Here is a 17,929-nt window from a genome sequence, read left to right as displayed (position 1 = left end):
TTCACCGTCTCAGACGCTGTGACTCTGACAGGGGGAGTGTGATACCTGGTGGGGAAGGTGAGAGTGGAATGCCTTGTCAGGCACTGTGAAAACTGCGTCTCAAAACCACGCGTGAGAAAATCACCAGTCTGATGAACGGGCACGGTGAGGGGGATGCCGTGGGGGTGTAGCGTTTGTAGGAAGTTAGGTGAAGGTAGAAGGAGGTGGGATGATGAGGAACGTGGTCGTGACTGCCTGGTACATTCTGTTGGCTGAAGGGGGCTGGTTTCTGTAAGGCTTTGTAGCTCAAGCGACTTGCAGACTGGGGAAGGACCTCAGGGTAAGGAGAAATTTGCGCTGGTTCACAGAGATTCCACGTATTAGTGCTTGGTGCCTCAGATAAGGCAGCAGAGTGAGAGAACACCCGTCCGCAGCCTCCCTCATCCACGTCCCTCTGGGCCCAGCTCTCTCCATCTGTGCCCTCCGTCCCAGTCCTCATAACTCACAACCCTTAAACCCTTTCCATAAAGCTACCTGCACCTTATTTTTTTATTTCTTTAAAAATATTTACTTATTTATTTATTTTGGCTGCGCCAGGTCTTAGTTGCGGCACGCGGGATGTTTGTTGCGGTGTGTGGGCTTCTTAGTTGCGGATTGCATGTGGGATCTAGTTCCCGGACCAGGGATAGAACCCGGGGCCCCCGGAATTGGGAGCATGGAGTCTTACCCACTGGACCATCAGGGAAGTCCCTTATTTTTAAAAATTGTGGTAAAATACACAGAGTATAACTTTTCCCATCTTCACCATTTTCCTATGCACAGTTCCCTGGCATTAAGTACATTATATGATTGCAACCGTCACCACTGCCCCTCCATCCGTCTCCAAGACTCTTCATCTTGGAAAACTGGAACTCTCCCCATTAAACACTGACTCCCCACCCCCTGGAAACCAGCATTCTCCTTTGTGTCTCCATGATTTTGACTAGTATCTCACATAAGTGGAATCATACACTAGTTGTCCTTCTGTGTCTGGCTTATTTGACTTCGAATAATGTCTTTAAGTTTCATCCGTGTTGTAAAAGGTGTCAGAATGTCCTTCCTTCTTAAGGCTGAACCATATTCCATTGTATGGATGGACCACATGTTGTTTATGCATTTACCTGTCGTCAGTGGACACTTGGGTTGCTTCCCCCTCTTGGCTACTGTGAATGACGCCGCTGTGAACGTGGGTGTGCAAGTGTCTGTCTGAGTCCCTACTTTTCATTCCCCGCTTTTAAAAGATGAAGGCCTATATTTGCTTTTGCATTTCTTTAGTAGGAATCTAAGGTGCCTTTCCCACTGTGTAGACTTTTCATTAGGATTATCGCTGTTTTGTTAGGGCTCTGCTCCACAGCTGTGAGGGTCTGAGTAGTCTGCTGAGCCCTGCCCCTCCCATGAGCCCTGCCCCTCCCATGAGCCCTGCTGTCTTGGTGCACAGTTTTACAGAACAAGAGGGGTGTTTGTTTGTTTATTCAGAAATACATGTATGCGTCACCTCACAGCAGAGCTGCCTGTAGAGTTGGATGACAGTAGCTGGGGTCCAGCAGTGCATGACCACCTTACAAACTTAACCGAGCCCAGGGTCTTCCTCCGTAACTGCCCCCCAGGGCCCTTGGGGGAGCACCTGACCCGAGGCACCAAATCCCGACACCTGGGCCACACACCACAGGAGTTCAAGACATCATCGTTTGAAAGAGGACTAAGCAGAAGCTGGAAACCCGAGAGGGAGCTTGGTCAGAGAGTGGAGAAGCCCTGGGAGCCGTCGTCTTGGGCCCATGACTGTTCACAAGGCTTGAGCGGCCAAGCAGATTGGATGAGCAGAAGCCGGAACCACGCGCCTTCTGGTCCAGCAGGAGCCTGTGTGCAGAGCATCCGGGAGCTGGCGGAGGCCACAGCGGGCAGCTCAGGGGAAGGAAGGAGGCGAGAGTCACCGTCCATTTCGGTTAGAGCCGCCTGTTTCTTAGCCGTGGGTTCCGCAAGCGTTTCTACCAGGAAAGAAAGGCTTGCAGCGCAGAGAGGAGCTTTGTGACCCGCCGGGGTGACTGGTGCGCTGGAATGCGGACTCAGGCCACCAGCAAAAGACGTGGAAGGAGGACTTGGAGGGTCTCTTCAACCACTCGGTGAAGTTACCTGTGACTGAGAAAGGAAGGGGCTCGGGCGCCCACCGGGAGCCCGGGGTTCAGGTGGAGCCTTGTGCTCCTGAGGGCTGAGGAGAGATGGTATCAGTCTTGTCCTCAGCCTCGTTCAGCCTGAAAAGTCTCCAGCTCTGCGTTCTTGGGCTGCTTGATGGAAACATTAGAACAGAAGAGAAAGAGCCGCTTTTTGGTTTTTCAAATATAACGTAGAACATATAATGTCAAATAAAATGTCCAGTAGCTTAAAGATACAACTAGAATTTTCCAGAGAAAGGGAAATAACGTCTGTTTGTTGGGAGGCGGGCATAAGAGGATGGCTCGCTGAAACCAGCCATCTTGCTCTAGAGGAGGGCGAGAAGGAGGCATAAAGGGAGAGGCAAGAAGAGAAGGGCAGAGGGGCGGGGTCACATCTGCTCCCCCCCTGATTACCACACTGTAGTTTTCACTTTTCAGCACGTCCCATTTCGCTGCAGTGCTTTACCACCTGTGGGATTCATCCCATGAGTGGGTCCTGCAGCACCAAATACAACAGTCTAAGAAGGAGAGATCTCAGATGCATGGCGAGAGGGGAGTGTCAGCGTTGCGGGTAAATATTCTTTCCCTGTGTCTGTGTTCATCCCTGTGTCACTGGGTCGCGATGTCACACATGCTTCTTACTGTGGCTGCTGTCGGAAGTTTGAGAAACATTCTGACATTTCGCCTGCCTTCTGATCCTGGATCTTCCTTTTCAGTCAGAGAATTTTGTGTCCAAATTGGGCTCCTGTTAGACCCTAAGTTGATGGTCTGGTTGATTCCGATGCTTATTAACTTTCCACCATCACCTACTCAGGATGGCCCCAAAGGTGCCCCGACCCCAGCGTGTCTGCCAGCTGAGGTGTAGGGAAAGGTCCTGAATTTAAAGCTGAAAACTTGGAGCTGAATCTCAGGTCAGCCACAGAAATTGTGCTTAAACTTCTCTCCAATCCAGTCCAATCTTTTCCAGCCCAATTTAATTCAACAGATGGTTATTGAATGCCTACTAGATCCTGGATATGACGCTAGATGACACTGGGCACCAAGGACCCACGAAGCTCGCAGGCTGATGATGTAGATAAGCACATGATCCTAAAGGACCTGTGGGTGGAAAGATGAGAGGGACTCAATCCTGCCTGTGACGCGGGGACTGAGTCTTGAGGAATCGCCCGGTGGAGAATGCAGGACTGTTTCCAGGTGCAAAGGTCTGGGGAAAGATCCTGGCGTGGGTCCTGAAGCAGCATGTGGCCGGCTAATGCTGAGATTTCAGCAGCAGGAAACGGGGAGTTGGTAGAAGCACTGGCTGTGGGGAGGAAGTGCCTCAGGTCTGAAAGGCCTCCTTTCTCCTCCTTGGCCTCAGACCATGGCTTCAGTTCAGCCTCTGGCCAACCCGTCCCTCCCCACGCCCACCGCAGGCACATCCCAGCCCCAGGCTGGCAGCACGGCAGGGCTTACCTCCTGCCAACCATGGAGGGCAGGTGATCGCCTGAGGTACGTTTCAGCATCCCATCCTGTTAGGCGCCTGACGGGTACATGGATACTCTTGGTGGGGGGACTTGGTTCAGGCAGGGTCTCCTTCTTGACCACTTTCCAGACTTGCCCTCCATCCCTGTATTCCAGAGAAACAGAGCAAGTAAAATAATTAATGCTGGCTAAGGCTACATACACGTACTATATAACTCCAACTATATGACATTCTGGAAAAGGCAAAACTACGGAGATGGTAGACAGCTCAGTGGGTGCCAGGGGTTAGAGGGGAGGGAGGGCTGAACTGGTGGAGCACAGAGGGTTTTTAGGGCAGTGAAACTATCCTGTGACAGTGTGGCGGAGGATGCATGGCATCGCGTCTGTCAAAAGCCAGAGAGACCTGTATGTGAAGAGGGGCGAACCGCAGTGTAAACACTGAGCTTTAGTTAATAAGGATGTATCAGTGCTGGCTCAGCAACTGTAACAAACGTGCCACACTGATGTAGATGTTAGTAATAAGGGAAACTGTTGGGGGGTAAAGGGGTTATGTGGGGACTCCCTATACTTTCTTTTTTTTAATTGAAGTATAGTTGATTTACAATGTTGTGTTAGTTTCAAGTGTACAGCAAAATGATTCAGTTATATATATATATATATATATATATATATATATATATATATATATATATAACTGAATGTAATATATATATTCTTTTTCAGATTCTTTCCCATTATAGGTTATTACAAGATATTGAGTATAGTTCTCTATACTCTCTATACTTTCTGATCCATTTTTCTGTAAACCAAAAACTGCTCTAAAAAATAAAGTCTATTAATTTTAAAAGTATATATTTACTGCCCTTAAAGAGCTCATAATCTCTTTGGTCAGTGCTAAGACAGCCATGTGTCTGAGAACATATTAGGGTGTCACTGACTATGAAGTCATGAACCCTACCCAGGAAGCCAGGGAGGCTTCAGAGAGGAAGTGGGCTGGAGGTAAGCCTGACAGTCCCTGGTGCCACCAGGCAGTTGTGGGTTTGCCTGCAGATGTGCTCTGAGCGGTGGTTTATGTTCCACGCTCTCTGCAGGTCAGGGGATGCTAGACTCTACGGAGATTCTCTCATTTCATCCCCGCTACAACAGGGCAGGGCTATTACTTCTGTGTTACAAGTGAAGAAGCTAAGGTTCAGAAGAGCTTGTCCAAGGCCACCCAGCTAGTGAAAGCTGAAAGAAGGGGGAGTCTGATGACCTGCCTGCCCCTGAAGCGGGGGCTCCATCAACCGGGTAGAGATTACCTCGGGGAGAGGGTTAGGGGCATTCTGTGTCACATGCAGGGGTCAGAGGGGTAAAACAAAGATTGGTGGGTAAGGGCCTCAGTCAAGGTGATTTAATAAAGAAGATGGATTTCAGGAGTGGCTTGATCGGGCAAAGAGAAAGTCTGTGGAGAACCATTCTAGTGGTCTAGTCAATGTGCATTCCCAATCCCAGATTCACAGGGTCTTTAGAGCTGTCAGAACCACTTTGGAATAAGGACATTGTAGAGATAGCGACTCCCCTCCTTATCCCAGTGGCTTTGTGTAACGTCTGGGCAGCTGGTAAGAGCTAGGAACATTGTTTTACTGTTGCTTCTGCTCTTTCTGAGGACGGCCCTGCCCGTCAGGTTCCCTCCAAATCCAGGTGTGAGAGCATCCCTTTGCTGAGCACACGAGGATGGCACTGCAGACAGACGCTGGGGCGGGCTTCTGGCACGTCTCCCGCCTTTTGTCAGCCTCTGTGCCCCATTCCTGGGCAAAGAGCAAGGAAAACTCCCCCTACTCTTCCCCTAATAGATACATATGTGCCAAAATAATTTGATGAATGCCAAACATTATTCTTTCATTCTAGGAAACTTAGATATCTTCTCTAATGAACTGTAGAAGACAGCAAATCCTCCTTATCCGTTCTAATCAACAAAAACAGCCACCGTTTACTGAGATTTAACCACGTGCCAGGCTCTGAGCTGGGACATTATCACACTTAATCTTCGCCCCAGGGTTTCACAGATGAGGCAGACTCCTGGGAGGTTAAATCATTTTCCTAAAGCCCCAGGGCTGGAGTGGAAGACCTGGGCTCTCGGGTCTTACCTTCCACCGCAGGGGCCAGCCCATCCCCCTCGACCCCCTCCAACCTTTACAACCAATTAAGAAACAAGACACTGGAGACAGACAGATGAAGATAAAAATGTCAGTGATATCGCCAGTTGAGTCAGTTGGAGAATGTGACTTTAGGTCTGAGAAGAGTTCTTGCTAATATTCTCTGAGTGCCCCCTGCCCCACAGCCAGCTGTAGAGCTTCAGCGACTGGTTCCACACCCCCTCCCCCATCCCCCAGGTGACAGTCACTGACTGCAGATGGCTCCCTGCAGATGTCTGGGTGGAGAGGTTAGAAAGGAGTGAGTGACTCCTCTGTGCTTCCGAAGAATTACTGTTAAATTACTAATAAATTAGGTCTCTTCTATCAAGGTAGGTGGACCAGTGGGTTCCTCCCACCAGTCAGTAACTCCTTCTTTGGTTCAGAGGGTGGGGCCTGAGGCAGGAAGTGTTACTTTGTGGAAGCTCCACAAAGAGAAAGATCTGAAACGCAAGAAAGGAGTTTCCTTACTGCAGCTCAGGCTGCCAGGACAAAATACCACAGACTGGGGGGCTTAAACAGCAGGAATTTATTTCTCACAGTTCTGGAGTCCAAGATCAAGGCACCAGCAGATTCGGTGAATGGTGAGGACCCACTTCCTGGCTTGCAGACGGCCACCTTCTTGCTGTGTCCTCTCATGGTGTGGAGAGGGAGAGAGAGACGGAGACAGAGAGAGGGCTCTGGTCTCTCTTCCTCTTCTTATAAAGGCACTAATCCCATCATGGAGCCCCACCCTCATGACCTCATCTAAATCTTAACAGTCCCACCTTCTAAAACCATCTCATTGGTTGTTAGGCTTCAACATATGGATTTGAGGACATAATTTTTCAGGCCATACACTTCCCTCTCTTGTCCTGTGTGACCTTAGGTGAGTCTTTCAACTTCTCTGGACTTTGTTTTCTTCATCCATAAAACGCGAAAGATAATAGTACTCTAAGGGCTGCTTTGAGGCTTTAAGTAGAGAACGAATGTAAAGGACATAGAACGTTAAGTGCTCAGAAAGTGTTAACAGAGGGACACATAATTTCAGAGATGTTATTATGTGAAAAAAAGTGCACCGTCGACTTGATGAGAGCTGGTAGTTTCTATCAGCGCCGGTGTACAATGACTTTGGTGAGAGCTTTGCACTGACTTCTAACAGAATTATAGGGTTTAAGCTGCTGGTCAGAGTTGGGTACCAACAGATCACTAAGAGAAAAATGTCCAAAGAAACCTTTGGAAGTTCCCATTTGTGGGGAAGGTAGAATGCAGATGTCAGCTTTGTTTGCAGGCCTGTGAGTGATGGCTGGTCGTGTGGGCAGAGAGGTCACTGTAGGAGATTTAGAGCCTTTTTACGCAGAAGCCACGGTGAGATTCCCCATGGAATGATGGAGGCTGCAGGAAACTTTGAGATGGCTGGGCCCCATCACTCATGTAGCAGATTAGGGAAGTGAGAGCCAGAGAAGTTGGGTGATTTATTCCCTCGATGCCTGTTAAACTAGTGCTGGCTCCGGGTGTAGAGCACCCAGTCTCTCCACGTCAGATCCTGCTTTGTCCAATACGTTAATAATCTAAAACCGGAAATATCTTTTTATCTCAGGAGCTCAAGAGTCCCACTAAAACAAAACAAAACAAAAATTGTATTTTTTAAAGGACAGGAACTAATGATTATTAAGCACCTGTATGTATTATACCAGGAGTCTTATATGGGCTAAAGTTTGGTATTAATATTTTCCGACCAATCCAGAGAGGTAGGTTTCCCTTTTCACCGAAGGGGAAGCTGACACTCAGCAAGGTAAAGGGCTAGCCCAGGTCACAGGTATCAGGGAAGCAGGCCGAGTCTTTACAGCTCTAGAGAAATCCGTTTACCTGAGAGCCAGTGTTCATGTAAATATTAATAACAGTTTCCAGGCAGGCAGAAATGATCCTCTGAGACACAGATTTAAAAAAAAAAAAAAATCAAAAATTTCTCCTCAGATTTGTGCTAATTCCAAAGAGCTAATTTAAAAACTATCAATTTAGCCCTTGATATTCTTTTTTTTAAAACAATACTGAAATAGACATCATTTTTAACAGTTGTGAGAGCTTCACGCAGGTTTCGTTAAAGTTATAGAAAGTAGAAATAAAATGAAATATTTGATATTAGCCTTTCATGCTATGTCTCTAAAATTTTCCATTGCTTATTTATTTTAGGTTGGCCAAAAAGTTCGTTTGGGTTTTTCTGTAAGATGTTACAGAAAGGGCTTCCCTGGTGGCGCAGTGGTTGAGAATCTGCCTGCTAATGCAGGGGACACGGGTTCGAGCCCTGGTCTGGGAAGATCCCACATGCCACGGAGCAGCTGGGCCCGTGAGCCACAACTACTGAGCCTGCGCGTCTGGAGCCTGTGCCCCGCAACGGGAGGGGCCGCGATAGTGAAAGGCCCGCGCACCGCGATGAAGAGCGGTCCCCGCACCGCGATGAAGAGTGGCCCCCACTTGCCGCAACTAGAGAAAGCCCTCGCACAGAAACGAAGACCCAACACAGCCAAAAATAAATAAATAAATAAATTAAGTAGCTATAAAAAAAAAAAAAAAAAAAAAAAAAAAAAAAAAAGCACTGGTATCTGTTAAAAAAAAAAAAAAAAAAAAAGATGTTACAGAAAAACCCAAACGAACTTTTTGGCCAACCCAATATAATATGTTTCTGCTTTAAAAATATATATTCATTGTCAAAAATTTGGGAGAATTTCAAATAAAGATCCAAACAATAAAATAAAAACTTGCCCATATTTCCACCACCCAGAGATAATGACCATTAGTATTTCGGTGTGTGTGCTTTAATTAATGGGCTGTTATTTTAGAGCAGTTTTGTGTTTACAGAAAGACTGGGAGGAAAGGAGAGTTCCTGTGGATTCCCTCAACTCCTCCCTGTACCACACCCCCATCCCCCCAGTTTCTCCTGTTACGGGCATCTTACATCAGTGTGGCACATTGGTTGCGATTGATGAGCCAATATTGATACATTATGATAAACGACTTTACATTAGGTTTCACTCTGTGTGCTGTATATTCTGTGGGTTTTGACAAACGCATAACGACATGTACCCACCGTTTGAGTATCACACAGAATAGTTTCCCACTATTTAAAAAAGCATATATAGAATTAATTTTGACTTTTCATTGTGTAATTTAATATTTTTATATGTTCTTTAGTTTTTACATAGTGGTTATTGTTCTTCTTTGATTATAAAAGTAGCATGTATAATTATAGTGCTAGCAACACAGAACCACTCAGATGAATCATCTAAAAGAGCAGTTTTTAAAAGAATGTGTTTATTTTATGAATTCCATTAGGTGCACATCAGGAAACAGTCATGGAACTTTTAGGGCCCAGATCCTTGCGCAGAAGGGTTTCCTTCGTCTCTGCGGTTTTCCTGTGACTTAATGATTGAGCCCTGAGCCACTCGGGAAGGGTGAGAGTTCTGAGTGTGTTCACCCAAACAGTCCACAGAAGACCTGCTCTAGGTCCTAGGGAAGTGGGTGGGTTTAAAAGTCCTCACCTAGGGTATTTTTTTGTTTTTTTTTAATAAATTTATTTATTTATTTATATTTTTGGCTGCATTTGGTCTTCATTGCTGCGTGCAGGCTTTAGTTGCGGTGAGCGGGGGCTACTCTGGGTTGTGGTGCACGGGCTTCTCATTGCGGTGGCTTCTCTTGTTGTGGATCATGGGCTCCAGGTGAGTGGGCTTCAGTAGTTGTGGCACGTGGGCTTCAGGAGTTGTGGCACGTGGGCTCAGCAGTTGTGGCTCCCGGGCTCTAGAGCGCAGGCTCAGTAGTTGTGGTGCACGGGCTTAGTTGTTCCACGGCACGTGGGATCTTCCCGGACCAGGGCTCGAACCCGTGTCCTCTGCATTGGCAGGCGGATTCGTCACTACTGCGCCACCAGGGAAGCCCTCACCTAGGGTTTTCTTTTTCACGAAAAGCATAGCCAGGGCACCTTGGCCTGGAGTGACCTCCTCCCGGGCAGAGGTGGGGCGAGGGGGGCAGTGAGGGGCGGTTGCCTGGGCGACGCGGCTGCTCCTCCCGCCCAGGGCGGATGCTGGGGGGTTGATGAGGTGGAGGGGAGCCGGGTTTAGGGGGGCCGGGCTGGGGGGTGCTGACATGGGGGGACTTACTGGGGGTGGATGGAAGGGAGCCCGGCTGGGGGGTGTAGCTGGGTGGATGAGGAGCTAGGGTCGGGGGAAGTGTAGCGGGGCGGGGATGTGGTGGGGGGGATATTCTGGTGGTGGGGGAGGAGAAGAGCCGAGCCAGGGGCGTGGTCTGGGGGCTGAGCTGGGGGCGCGGCCTGAGGCAAGAAGGGAGAGCCCAGCCAGAGGGGTGGCCTGGAGCCAGGTGTGGCGTGGCCTGTGAGGCATGGAAGGAGAGCCGTGCCGGGGCGCGGCCTGGGGCCGGGCGCGGCTTGGCCCGGGGGGGGGGTGGGGGGGGGGGTGGAAAGGTAGATAAGCCGGGGGCGTGGCCTGGGGCTGGGGCGTGGCCTGAGTCCGGCGGGGCGAGGCCTGGGAGGCGTGGAAGGAGAGCCGGACCGGGGCGTGGCCTGGGGCCGGGCGTGGCATGGCCCGGGCTGGTGGGGGGGGTGGGGGTGGAAAGGTAGCTGAGCCAGGGGCGTGGCCTAGGGCTGGGGAGTGGCCTGGGGCCGGCGGGGGCGTGGAAGGAGTGCAGGGTCGGGGGCGTGGCCTGGACCGGCGGGGGCGTGGCCTGGGCCGGGCGGCAGCGGCGGGCTGGCTTCAGCGCCGCGCTCCTCCCCCGCAGCCCAGCCCGCCGCCCGCCCGGAGTCCGTGCGCCCGAGCGGAGGCTCCTCCGAGAGCCCGGCGTGCTCGGATCTCCGCGGCACCAGGACCAGCCCTGTGTCGCCGGGACGTCTTGGATCGGCCGACTTTGGAGGTTCCTTCGAGCGGGGCCGCGGTAGGTGAGGCTGCGCCGAGGCGCGGGGCGGCCGCCCGGGTGTTGGCGAGGAGCCCGAGCCCGGGAGCTGAGTTACCCCGACGCCGGCCCCGCAGCCCAAACACCGAGTTCGCTCGGTGAGCTCGCTGCGGGGCTGGGCGGCCCGAGGGCGAGGGACCCCCGGCCCCGCGCGCCTGGGGATCCCCAGACTTGACCCGTGCCCGCCGCGGGCTGAGGGCGGGACAAAGGCGCGGGGCGCCCGCGCCGCCCAGGGGATGCGCTGGAGATCTTCTCTCCCAAAGCGAGTTTCTCCCCGGGTGCCCCGGGCCTCATCTCCCGAGAAAGGCGGGACCCTGTGTCCGGCGACCCTGAACTGGAGGGATGAGCTCCAGGGCTGGTTTGCTTCCACTCACGTTCGGCGAGGTGAGGGAGTGGGCACCCCAGCCCAGGGGGACACAGACCAGCGCTGCGCCTACGGCCGGGGAGCTCAGGTGACCTGGGCTGGAGGCCACCATCCGGCTGTGCAGTCTGAGCCCCGGCAAACCTCCCCTCCCTCCAGGTGCGGAAAAAAGGCCAAAACAACCAACCATACAAACAGAACTCTCTCGGTCAGTTGCTTCCCAGCACTGGACAGTCTTGTTGATAAACAGAATAACTTGAGTTTATTTAGCACTTGTTACCAAGGCCATCTAAATTCATACATCATCCGCCCCTCCTCCCACGGTTTTCCCTGCATCTCACCTCATTTTCCGTGTTGCCTGGTGTTTTCTACCCTATTAACCCCTCCAAGTCCCCAAGTACTGTGCTCTTCTCTAACAGGTACAGAAATTTCACCCATTTTATTTTTCCTAACAAATGCTCCTTTTCTGTGTCCCCCTTCTTCCAAACATATGCTCCTTTTCTATGTCCCCCTTCTTCCAAACTTCCTCACCGCAGTGTCCTCGGGGTCCTGTTAATTATGCTTGCTCCCTGTGCTGAACCTTGGCCTCTGCCCCCCTCCCCCCATCCTTTAGAGTTTTTTTTATGTGACTATTTCTTACCTAGCATTCTAATTTTCACACCCCTCCTTTGGTCCCCAGATTTGCCATCTTCCTGCCACCCAGGCTGGCTGTCTGCCTTTCTGCCTGTGCTCCCGTGCTGTGGGCTGTCTTGCCTTTTACCTACTTCTCCCCATGCTTTTCCCGCCTCCAGAGCACACCTTGTTTCGGTTCCTCTGGTTGTTGATTTTGCTACTGCATCACCACCCCTCGGTTCCTTTTCTTCCCTTCCAGTTGGTCCTCCATTACCCGGCAGACGTCTTTATTTCAGAAGGTCTGAAAGTGTCACAAGTAGGCAACCAGCTTCCCCAGGACCTCTCTGGACGTCAGGACCTTCCCATCTGCTCCTGGTTCTGTTTGTGTTCTTACTGAAGAAGTAGTATCGTATGTAGACAAGTTCTCCGACTATGTTGATATTGATGTTAATATGAATATTAGGTAGCAGTTGTCAGACACTTAGTAGGAGCCGAGCAGTCTTCCGAGGGATGTACATGCAGTAATAACTCATGAATCCTCCTTGCTTCCCTGTAATGTGGATGCATTCCTAGCCCCATTTGACAGATGAGAAAGGGGTGGCTCAGAGAACGTAAGTACCAGGCCCAGTTTCTCATGGCTGTGTGGTGGGAGAGCCCCTCTTCTCGCCAGGCGGCTGTGCTCCCAGGCCATGCTAACTTTGGAACTCATACGTGGGCTGGGATTGGGCCTTGGAAATGAGGTCATTATTTGCGTGTTTTATTTGGTCTGCAGTTTACAGCTGTTGAGGGCATAATATCTCTACTGTAGAGCAGTGTGTGGGGAAAACCTAATGCCTCCTGTCCCTCAGAAAGACTGAGGACACTGCCTGGGCTGGCTTCCAGCTCACTTTCCTGAAGAGAGCACCTGGCCCCTTGGCTACAGGAAGGCTGGAAGAAAGCTTCTTGCAAAGACCGTTGCCAGCCGGCTCCTCCCCTGCAGTGAGAGGTCAGTTTCACTTTAGCTGGCCAGATCTTTAGGGTCCTTGAGAGCCCTGTGATGTGATGAGTCTTGCTTATTTCTGTTTCATTATATAATTTAAAGCCTTGTTCCTGTATCTCCTTCACCTTCCTGAAAGTTGGAGGCAAGTGTTTGTTCTTTTGCAGGTGCTGAAGCAGAGTGTTGGGAAAGTTTTATACTTTGATGGCTGGAAGGGGCCTTACATTCCACAGATGAGGAAACTGTGGCTCAGAGAAATAAAATGACATGTCCAGGGGAGGCAGCGGGACAGTAGATCCCCGACCTGCCGACCTCTGGTCCAGGACTCTCCATGCATGGCCCTACAGCTTGGTGGGGTGACCTCTGGGCTTGCTGTGCAAAGCAGTGAATGAACCCTTTCTTTCCTGAGCTAAGAGGCATTGGGAGGATTCATTTGGAATGGAAATTGTCAGTGGGTTCTTTTTTTTTTGGTCTGAAAACTAAACATTTAAAAAAAATGTTTGCTTTCAAGATACGTAATGGCATAAATGGGATCATAAAATCGCAGAAGTATAAATTCAAATGTTTTTAGAAAGAAATATTTTTGTCTTCCAGAACATCAGGCAGGAACGCCAAACGTACATTGCTTTCTAGAGGCAAATCATACAATCCATGGCAATTTGAAAATCAGTAACTGGAACGATGAATTGTATTTTCATTTGCAGAGAGAAAGGCCTTAGTACAAAGCGCTCATGTGATTTCCTTCATCTCTGCATCTCAGATAAAACAGGGCTGAGGGGGAAGCCTGTCCAGTTAGGTGCTGTCTCTGTGTTGGCTCTGCCATGCCCCCGCCCCGTCTCCCCCTGGCCTCAGGCTCCCAGCCAAGCCCCCCATTCCCAGCTCTGCTGCCTGCTGTCTGGCTCGTCTCTTTCTCCAGGAGCCGTCGGGGAACCTGCAGGGTGCTGCTCACCCAGGATTGCTCAAGCCATTCCATAACTGCCTTTCTTGACAGAATCCAGCCCTGATGCCCTGAGGTGTTTGTTGCATGTAATTAACCTCTCTCTGATGCTCCAGAGTGAGATGGGTGGCTCGGTGCGTCCTTGGGAGAGTTGATGAGACATTCACTGTCTGTGCTCCGTGGTTCGGATGAGGATCATCGGTGTAACTACGGAGCAGGTTAGGTTTACTGCTCCCCTCGCACAGGGGAAGGGATCGAATGTCCTGGCCACAGCCCTGTAGGAAGAGTCAAGGCTGAGATTTGAATGCGAGGCTGCCAAACCCAGGAGATCCACACGCACGTCCAGCGTCTGTCTGCTCTGAAGCTCATAACCCTCCACAGCAGCTTCCCAGAGCCTTTTACGAACTAGAGGAGGGAAAACGAGGGGCACGTGGGGCCTCGCGGGAGTCCCGGACCAGCCCTCCTCTGTCTCCCTTCGGGGCCAGGGGTGGTTTCTGACTGTGGGCGGCAAAGCCCCAAGTGGACAGAGATGGTCCTTGTTTCTCATACATGGCTGTGGTCATTTGCTGTGGTCGGGATGTCAACATTCGTGGCCACAGGTAATGCCCCATCCTGTGCTCGTGATCTTCAACTGTTACCTCACCTAACCAGGACCTTAAAGGACCTGATTTCTTGGCCAGAAACAACCTCCACCTGTTTCTGTGACACAGGACTGCTCTTTGTCACTGTGGAAGCAAGGCGAGCTCAGCATTGTCATTTCAGGGACTGTGTGCCTGACTCAGGACATCTTTTGCTCTGGTCAGATCTGAGCTGGACCCCCAATTCTCTCTCGGGGTTCAGCCATGGGGCTGGGGATCTCTAAGAGGACCCTGCCTGCTAATCTGGGAGAGGGAGGGGCCAGCCTTTTCCCTCCCATTAGAACCGTTACAGAGTTTGTTCCCGAAGCCTGGCAGGCTGTCCTTAGAGAAAAATAGAACTCAGGTCCGAAAGGACTAGACTGGAAGGTGTGGGCGGGTGAGATGCGGCCTGCAGGAAACTGGGATCTTTGCCCGCCATCTCTGGCAGGTGCGGGGGGGCTGGTGCCCCATGTTTGTTGTCTTAGAGCAGAGGGGGCAGGAGGCCAGGGAGGAGATGTGTTCCTGGTATCGGAACTTTGATCACAGGCTTTCCTGGCAATTACTGTTCTCCATAATAGAAGCAGCGAGCAGTCTTGTGGTGGAGTGTTAAAATTACAGTCACATTAAACAAGGTCAGGCCCTACTACGTCACCACCACGTGTGCTGTATAAAAAGAGAGGAGGCCCGAGTCCTAAAACCACTTAAACCATGTGGGCATTGAAACTTGTCCAGTTCGGATGTTGGGACTCTCTGCGGCTGAAAGGAAGAACAGCTTCAGAAAGTTTGCTCCCTTCCCCCTTTCTCTTTTATGTGCTGGATGCTGGGAATGGAACCAGCCCCTGCCCTGTGGAGGCTCACACTCTTTCCGGTGGGAGTGGTAGGCATGTGAAAGGAAAGACCTGTAGCAGGTGAGGGATCAGTTTACGGGGAGGGCGTTAGGTGAGCCCATGGGAGGCCGAGGATCCAGGAAGGCTTCCTGGAGGAGGAGCTAACCACAGCCAGGGCTGAATAGGAGTGTGCAGGTTGGGGGAGGGGCTGACAGAGGGAGGCATTGTAGCCTCTGGGGACAGAATAAGCAGAGGTGGGGACACGGACCCCAGCTTGGAGATGAGGGACCCTCAGACAATTCTGCCCATCATTCATGGCTGTTAACCATTTGCCCAGAGCAGTGGTTCTGCATCTGCATCAGCTGAGAATTTGTTAGAAAAGCAAATTCTAGGGCTCTCCCCTGGACCCGCCGAATTAGAGTTTCTGGGGTGTGTGTCTGTACTTTAACAGCCTTCCAGGTGATTCTCACACACGCTGAAGTGTGAGAACTAGTGCTTTAGAACGTATGTTTTCCAGACATCCTAAAAACAGCTGCTCTTCATCGCCACCTGGCTGTCCTTCAAAGTGACTGTGTTCCTGCCTGGTTGGACACGTCAGACCTCCCTCGAGCCATCAGCTGTCCAACCTTCTCGTTCTTCTCCACCGTGTACAACCTCACAGTTTCTCTTGTCCACCCTGCTTCATTTCATCACATAGTAGTAATTTATATTATTTCTATAACATGATTTCTTAGTGTTTGGCGGTTGTCAGGTAAACTGGGTTCAGGTCCCAACCCTGCTGCTTGCCCGCTGTGTGACCTTGGGGAGGCATTGACCTCTCTGCCTCAGTTGCCTTATCTGAACAGTGTACATCATGGTACCCATCTCTTCACTGAGTGTTTCAAACTTTGCTGGACGTTGGAATTGCCTGAGGGGTCTTTAAGAAAGGTTGATGCCTGCTCCCATCCCCAAATATTGTAATTGGTTGTGGGTGTGACCTTGGCATTGGAATTTCCCAGGGGCGGTAAAGTTGGGAACCGCGGTCACAGGCTGTGGTGCGAATGAGATGAGTCCCCACTTGCGAAGTGCTCAGAAGGGGGTCTGGCCTGGCTCTTCTGTCTGATGGGGGAGGGGAGGCTCTGTTGGTTCTGTGATGGTGGGGGAGAAGGCAGAGCTGTGTTGCTCGTTCTGTGAACACTTGTTGGATGTCGAGGGCCTGTCGGTTTGGGGATCTCCTGATGACTCTGTCTTGTTCTGAGACTTAGGGGGTGAGGTAGCCCAGCACAGTGGGTCTCCAGGTCTGACTCTCTGGGCATCCGCTGGGCAGGACTACAGAGGTCCTGTGTGAACAGAGCACACAGGCCCCCACCCCCCAGCCAGCATTCCCAACACGGGACACCCTTTTCCCTCCTCTGTGCAGAATAACTTGAATTTTCGGAATATAACCAGCTTCTAAAATCATGAAGGAGCAGTGCTTTTCAGTGAAAATGGGAATCGGGCCCCCTAGGGTTCTGACCCTGCCCTAATCTGTCATTTGAACTTAGACGCCAGTTTTCTAAATTTATTTATTTATTTTTGGCTGCGTTGGGTCTTCGTTGCTGCGCACGGGCTTTCTCTAGTTGCGGCGAGCGGGGGCTACTCTTCGTTGCGGTGCGCGGGCTTCTCATTGCAGTGGCTTCTCTTGTTGCGGAGCACGGGCTGTAGGCGCGTGGGCTTCAGTAGTTGTGGCACGTGGGCTCAGTAGTTGCGGCTCGCAGGCTTAGTTGCTCCATGGCATGTGGGATCTTCCCGGACCAGGGCTCGAACCCGTGTCCCCTGCATTGGCAGGCGGATTCTTAACCACTGCGTCACCAGGGAAGTCCCAGACGTCAGTTTTCAGACACACAAAACATCTCTGGACTTGATCTCTCTTTGGCACCTGAACTGTCTTCTAGGACAGTGGTCCCCAACCTTTTTGGCACCAGAGACTGGTTTTGTGGAAGACAGTTTTTCCACGGTGGGGGTGGGAGTTTTTCCACGATGGCTCAGGTGGTACTGTGAGCGAGGAGGGCGAGGGGGAGCGGCAGATGAAGCTTCACTCGCTCGCCCGCCGCTCACCTCCTGCTGTGCTGCCCGGTTCCTAACAGCCCGCGGACCGGTTGGGGACCCCTGTTCTAGGATCTAAATGTCACTATGTTATAAATTATGTATTTCTAACCGTTATTTGAAAAACAAACAGTCTTTTTGCATACCCTGTCCTGTCACATATTCATCCTACCTTCATTCATTGTTTTATTAATTCAGCAAATATTGATGAGTATCTGCTTTGCATCAGACACCAAGCTGGTAGTTTCATCCCTTCTTTCCTGTGGAAGGACAAGCGTATCTGTCAGCATGTAGAAAGTGTTTCTTTAGGTTTTCGTTCATAGCTGCAGCCTTCTCTCTACCTGTCTGTTTTGGTGACGTAATTACTCCACTTTTAATAATAGAACATCTGAAGGACATTTTTCATGTTGACTCCATGGGCCTTCTTTGAACCCTGCTGAGATTAATTAAATCAAACCCCATGCAACAATTATCCTAAAATATCCCAACAAGTTATTAAAATCCAGTTTGCCTGGAGCCCTGAGTCAGTGATCCACAGTCAGTACCCTCAGGATGAAATCTGCAATCCAGTTTAAGGTCTGGGGGTTTCTGATTTCTTTTAGTCCAGAGTCCGTCCTAGTGGTTTGGCCAAATTAATTAAAGAAATGAGAAACAGGGGAATTCATATCTCGAGTTTACTATTTGTTCTCTTTCTGTGGAAAAGTTAGATTCTGTTTTTGGTTTTGTTTTGCCGTGCAGGGCCTACAAGGACCTGACGTTTACTCTTAGGTTGCCCCTAGTACATTTAAATGTGTGTT

The 17,929-nt window shown here is 50.7% G+C and overlaps 1 protein-coding gene across 6 annotated transcripts in view; it reads left to right on the top strand.

Annotated features, from left to right (window-relative positions):
• The window catches only part of SPATA13 (spermatogenesis associated 13), a 216,867-nt gene that overhangs the window by 83,383 nt on the left and 115,555 nt on the right, over nt 1-17,929 (top strand). The window contains exon 1 of one of the 6 annotated variants that reach the window (XM_036831297.1): nt 10,580-10,720. The exons of the other annotated variants lie outside the window; for them this stretch is intronic. The gene's annotated coding sequence lies outside the window, so the exon portion shown is untranslated. Of the gene's footprint in view, nt 1-10,579; nt 10,721-17,929 lie in introns of those variants that run through there. 6 annotated transcript variants of the gene reach the window in all.

The sequence above is a fragment of the Balaenoptera musculus genome, chromosome 18 (assembly GCF_009873245.2).
Source record: "Balaenoptera musculus isolate JJ_BM4_2016_0621 chromosome 18, mBalMus1.pri.v3, whole genome shotgun sequence".
NCBI classification, from domain to species: domain Eukaryota; kingdom Metazoa; phylum Chordata; class Mammalia; order Artiodactyla; family Balaenopteridae; genus Balaenoptera; species Balaenoptera musculus.
Note: the sequence above shows the minus strand (reverse complement) of the source record. Positions and strands in the feature narration are given on the sequence as shown.